The 6759-nt window shown below is 35.8% G+C and overlaps 1 long non-coding RNA gene across 1 annotated transcript; it reads right to left on the bottom strand.

Moving 5' to 3' along the window:
* Positions 1–3078: 3078 nt before the first annotated feature.
* LOC127173939 (uncharacterized) lies at positions 3079–5247 on the bottom strand. Its single transcript, XR_007828820.1, has 4 exons — positions 5065–5247; positions 4449–4537; positions 3913–4027; positions 3079–3639 (listed from the first exon to the last, which is right to left on the bottom strand). It is a non-coding gene; the product is annotated as an uncharacterized LOC127173939 (long non-coding RNA).
* Positions 5248–6759: the final 1512 nt, after the last annotated feature.

Here is a 6759-nt window from a genome sequence, read left to right on the forward strand (position 1 = left end):
TCATCATTGCACAAACATAAATTAACAAACTGTTAGGCTGCCACTGGGACTGATGAAGTGGAGAAAATAACAGCAGTTTGCAAATTACTAAATTATGATATTTGCTCAGGTGGATGCTGGGGGTCTTATCTATCGGATTGCAACTTATAAATAAACAATTTACAAATAATTTACTCACCCCCTTGTCATCTAAGATGTTCATGTCTTTCTGTCTTCAGTTGTAAAGAATTATGGTTTTTGAGGAAAACATTTCAGGATTTTTCTTCATATAATGGACTTCAATTGTGCCCCCGATTTTGAATTTCCAAAATGTAGTTTAAATGCAGCTTCAAAAGACTCTAAACGATCCCAGCTGAGGAAGAAGGGTCTTGCCTAGCAAAATGATCAACGTCTGTGTAAGCAGTAGATATGTTAGGGAAGTAACACGTAACATTTTAATTATATTTTGCTAACGAAATGACTCGAAAAAAGATTAGTTAATTTTGCTGAACGAGACTCAAAGGTCTGAGTATGTAAAATGATCCGAACTTCCCATCACTACTATGACTACTACTGTACTCCGGCTCAAAAAGGTAGAGAATGGTGAAAAACTCCATCTTATTTTCTCCTACAACTTCAGAATCTTCTGACATCGTTGTAGCTTTTTGTTTGTAAACAGTGTTTGACTTACTTGCACTTTGTTAGTCTTTGTGCGTTGGCTTTGTAAACACTGGGTTTGTAGTTCCGCGTGACATTTCGATGTGATTCAATAGTACGTAGTATCGTGAATGCACATCTCAGAGCCTGTGCTACACAAGCTTTTGTGTTTAAAAAGTATACAAATTTTTACAAGTATACAAATCGGAAAAAAAATTACAGATCTTTTTGCTAGAGAAGACCCTTCTTTCTCGGCTGTGATCATTTAGAGCCTTTTGAAGCTGCATTTAAACTACATTTTGGAAGTTCAGAATCGGGGGTACAATTGAAGTCCATTATATGAAGAAAAATCCTGAAAGATATGAACATCTTGGTTGACAACGGGATGAGTAAATCATTTGTAAATTGTTGTTCTGGAAGTGGAGTTCTCCTTTAACATTACACATAGTGCACGTCTAATTAGAGTTAAGCCAGTCATTGTTGTAGCCCAGGCTCACATAGTCCTAGGCCACTATTGTTAAGCCGGTCAGCATGGTAGCCAAGGCTCACATAGATACTAATACATGCGGTTCACATGGCTCTGCGGAGCAACAGCAGTACATATGTCTTGGCGATAGATCTGCTTTGTGGGGGGTGTTTTGTCTCCTTGTCTGTTCATCTTCATCTGTGTGGATACATGCAAGTCCACTGATACAGCAGTTTATCCTCATATTCAGCGACATGCATATATTAGCTTGTATTGTATTGTGTTGATGTCTCCTGCGTTGTGGGGGGTTAGTCATATATGTTGTATGTGCAGCAGCACAATGTATATTTCTTATATATTTTCAATATTTCTTACATGCTCACAGCAGCATGTTGTGGATGTATTGGCAGTAGCAAGTCTTGGTACTTGCTCTGCCGCAGCAGCGTAGCAGATCTATTCCACCAAGACAAAATACATTTACATTTTCATGTACATTACCATGCCAATCCCTCCGAGAGTTGTCATGACAGAAATACAAAGTTCTGGCATGAAACTCTAGATTGCACAATCCCGGTACGTCTAACTCAATCTGACCTAATGACATCATCACATGGCACAGCTGATTGGTTCTTTCCTGTATCAGTAGCCAATGAGCTCACTGCTCAACATTCAAATATATGAATGTTCCCCAGCTCCACCTGTATATATCTGCTACGTGGTGATTCATGTATGCTATGGGGGTTATTCATATATGTTATATGTGCAGCAGCAATATTTCTTACATGCTCACAGCAGCATGTTGTGGATGTATTGGCAGTAGCAAGTCTCGGTACTTGCTCTGCCGCAGCATAGCAGATCTATTCCGCCAAGACCAAATACATTCACATTGTCATGTACAGTGCTGCTTGAAAGTTTGTGAACCCTTTAGAATTTTCTGCATAATTATGACCAAAAAGTTAATCAGATTCTCACACAAGTTTTGAAAATTGACAAAGAGAAACCAGTTAAACAAATGATATGAAAATCTATATTTTGTCATTTATTTATTATGAAAAATTATTCAGCGTTAAATAATTGTGAGTTGCAAAAATATATGAATCTCTAGGATTAGCAGTTAATTTGAAGGTGAAATTAGAGTCTATCTAGAAAGTACTCAATAGGATGACAATTAGGTGTCAGTTTATGTCGTTTTATTTAAAGCAATGGTTTTCAAACCGGTCCTACGCGCGCCCCCAACACTGCACATTTTGTAGGTCTCTCATATTTGACACACCCATTTCAGGTCTTGCTGTCTTTACTAATGAGCTGATGAGTTGAATGAGATGTGATAGCTGAAGGAGACACAGAAAACGTGCAGTGTTGGGGGTGCTCCTGGGCCTGGCTTGAAAACCACCCACCCAGCACCAGACATCATTCTGATGTTGTTTTTTGGGCTAAATCAAGTCGGCCTGTCATGGACTTCTTTTAGCCCAAAAATCGACATTGAAAATTGGTGGTTGTTTGGTCTGTCAGATTTAGTCCTAATTTAGCCCAAAAATTGGCATTGAAAATTGGTCTTTGTTTGGTCCATCTAATTTTGGTCCAAATTTGGCCCAAAAATCAACGTTGAAAATTGGTCATTGTTTGGTCCATCAGATTTAGTCGTAATTTAGGCCAAAAATAGACACTGGGCTTTGTTTGTGGCTTTCGCAAAGATATCTTAATAATATATCTTATACACAATATCTTAAGCACTCTTCACTTGGGTTAGTTTACCTCAAAAAAAACAAAAACAAAGGAAATTCTGTCATCATTTATTCACCCTCATGTTGTTCCAAACCGATAAGACTTTTGTTCATCTTCAGAAAACAGATGAAGATATTTTCATGAAATCTGAGAGGTTTCATCCCTCGCTTGACAGTTTATGCAAAGACCACTTTGACATTTCAAAAAGTTTATAAAGAGATCGTAAATCTAATCTATAAGAACTGAGCAAATTAGTCAAAATTTTCTAAAGAGACTTGATCACTTTATATAATGATCAGATCTAACTTAGCTTCTAATTCATATATACACAATCGTCAGAGCAGATCAGTAATGGTAAACAGAAACTCAAAAGTTCTTGCTCGATGTGTGAGAACTAATGAGGTTCATTCTTGTGTTATGCAGCATGTTTAAGCTTCTGCAAGAACCAGTGAGGTTTATTCTTATGTGTCAAGCAAGTTTTTTATGTTTACTGATCAGCATTTATATGTGAATAAAATGCTAAATTCAAACTGTTTATCATACGAAGCAATCATGGCTCTGCGGAAAAAATTTAATTAAAAACTTCTCGATTATGAACTTTTTAAAGCATTGAAGTGGTAGTTGCATGGACTGTCAAAGGAGGGAGAGAAATCTCTCAGATTTCATTTGTGTTTCAAAGATTAATAAAAGTCTTATGGGTTTGGAGTGACAAACAAGTAAATGACAAGTATATTCATTCCTGACATGTGGGATTGTTGATGGGAATTGACTGGATCTTCTTGGATTTCCAAGGCATCTTCATCATCCAGATTCTGTAAAGTGAAAATCGACAAAGATTTTACTTTCATTTCAATTCATTTCATTGAAAGTGTTGATGTAGAGTGATTTATTTCTTTATCATTATTATTATTATTATTATTATTATTATTATTAATAATTTATTCTAAAACAACTGCTTGTCCACCTAAATAAAGAATAACAAGCACAAACTGTTAACTTTCAATTATATTTAATTCATACCACATTACAATAGTGCTTTTACAACATTCCAACATCAGTGTGGTCATATTTAATGTGATTCTTACCTTTTTCAGTTGGTCTCTGACAGAAAAGAGTTTAGTCTTGTCTCTTGCTCCTCGTGTGATAATGCTTCAGTAGTGCTCCAGTCATAATTAGAGCTCAATTTTGACGTCAGACTCCCTAAATTTAAAGCAAAAAAAATTACTGATTACTGCATGGCATGTTCCCCAAAACACGTGTCTTAGCCAAATTCAGCTCAGTCATTAATACAAATGCTTAAACAAATGAATTTGCTTATACAAATTATTTTTTTTTTTTCCAAACGCTTAAAGACATACCTATTTCATATAATTTCAACACATAATTAAATAAAAGACACAACTACTCTATGTTTACGTTGTATACAAGCAGTAACTTTAAATCATTGAGGAGATGCATAACGAAAAACGGTGATTAAGGTATATAATTCAAGGCTAAATTATGTAAAACCGCTAATAAAACAAACATGTAACGTTAACGTCATATTCGTGATGGCATCTTTTTTTTTTATATTAGCATTCCACCACTAACGTAATCCGCTTATTATTAATGTATTTATTACCTTTTTTGGTGGCGCTGGCCTCTGATGGAGTAGATTCATGACAGAGATGTGGTTGAGTCATAAATGACCTCAATGCTGATGTCAAATTTCTTAAAATTAAAGAAAAATAAAACAATTACCGCATGGCACTTTCCCAAACTCCCGTATAACGTTAGTCAAACTCCAACACTGAAATATCTCTGCTCACTCCGACTGTTCAGTCATTTGTAACGTTAAACGCTTATGAAACTACTTTTAAAGACATATTTCATATTATTTCAACAGATAATTAAGGAAAGTCGAATAACTTTATTAGTTGTATACAAGCAGTATCGTAAGGTATATTAAGCATATAATCCAAATTACGACAGCCGTAAAACCCAATTAATCCATAACTATATAACTCACATGCTTAATACTGAGTGGATAAAAATGCTAAAACAAAGTATATTACTTAAAGTGTCGATAAAGAAAATGTAAAACGGCGTGAAATCGTTAGCCAATTTTAGCTTCAAGGCTAAATGCAGGAGTAAATATGAACCAGCAAATAAACCAAACATTTTGCTTTATTATTGCATATTTGGTTATATTTAATACATTCGACAATTAATCTGCTCATATGTGATTTAATACCTACCTTTTCAGCACCCTTTGGGTTGATAGCCATGGAGAAAAATGCAGTCCTTCTCACCCGTTGAACGGAAAATTCAAAATGGCCTCAGTCAAGATCGCGTTAGCAGCCTAATCCACTTGTTAGTCTTTTAAGAACATTTTACTTAAATAGATCTCTTAAAGGCACACATTCAAAAAGCCTTGTAAAGATTACTCAATATTACACATACAACATTTAATTGTAAAAAAAAAAAAAAAAACATATTTGCAACAAACTGATAAAGTATGTTACTCAAATTTTCAAAATAAATCACCATACATAGTTTTTAGTTGTAGAAAATATTGCTATTTTCTTGTTACAATTACAACTCCACTGAGTCATTTTTCTCAGTGTAGGGTCACAATTGTCATTATGCCAGCGTTGTGTACGTATGTGTGGGGCAGAGATATAGGAGTGATGATCCTTTTGGGGTGTGGGTGTGTTTGTTTTGGTGCTTTCAAATATCAACATTGTTTGACAAAAATCGCTTAGTGCACCTTTAACTGTCTGTAACAGATTTTGTTGGATCTCACACTCAGTATATCATGCACACACATACGTGTCTCAGAGGGACCAGAAAGAAGTGATGTGTGGGAGGGACAGAGAGGCCACTAAAAGTAGAGCAGCGCTGCCTAGCAGAGAGAAGAAGAACCAGGCCCTCTAAAAATACAGTATCTCCAAGGAGGACAGAAATACACACACACACACACACACACACACACATAGGGCGTGTGCCATGAAATGAAGAGAGAGAAAGAATACAAGGGTAATTTATTAAAAAGGCCAAGCTGATGTGCGGGACTGTTCTTTACAGTTCTGTACAGAGCACATATTCACATGGTTTACATGACTTTGGTCTTTTGATACTTCTGAGAATGCTTGAATGGAATATGAAAACTTCTAACACTGGCCAACAGGGGACGTTTTGTTGCTAAAGCCCCATGTCGCATGACCCAGAAACATTCTACTGCTCTTTCCCTGTTCCCTGATTGACATCTGTTGAACATAAATTTAATGTGGGCTGGGAAGGGGGATGCTCGTTCTGTATTCTCCATAAGTCGAGCCAGAATTTAGAACACAAACATCAGCATCCAATGCATGGAGTCATTTTCTCTGACTTATAAATCTCTTTAGAAACATCAGGACCGAAAGTGAGAACCATCACAACTGCACTAAGGTATACATGCACAGAAAAACACACTGTTGTTTAAAAGACAAAGAAGTGAGCTTGAAAGCTGGGAAAACGTTCCAGAACATTGTTTGAAAATATATTATTTTTGCAGCTTTAATATATTTATAAAGGCTTTTTTACTCAAAGCAGCTTAAAAGCTGTTATTTTTGGTATATGCATGGGAAATGAAGACATGACCTTGGTGTTGCTAGTGCCATGCTCTACTACACGGTTCTCCAACCCTGCTTTTGGAAATCTACCTCCCTGCAGACTTCAGTTCCAACCTGCCTCAGATTAATCACCAAATGACTGCATTTAGCTAATACTGACATTGAAACAAAAATTGTGCGAATGTGTGAATAAATGAGTTTTAATGCATGAAATATTTATTTATTTGTTGAGTTGTTTGTTTATAATCATTTGTTAATGAGAGTTTGCTAGAGTCAAATTAACCTCTACAGGAGCAATATTACTGCACTGGATGACAGTATTTATTATTGGTAGAATTA

This window comes from Labeo rohita, chromosome 12, assembly GCF_022985175.1.
Source record: "Labeo rohita strain BAU-BD-2019 chromosome 12, IGBB_LRoh.1.0, whole genome shotgun sequence".
In the NCBI taxonomy this organism is placed as follows: Eukaryota; Metazoa; Chordata; class Actinopteri; order Cypriniformes; family Cyprinidae; genus Labeo; species Labeo rohita.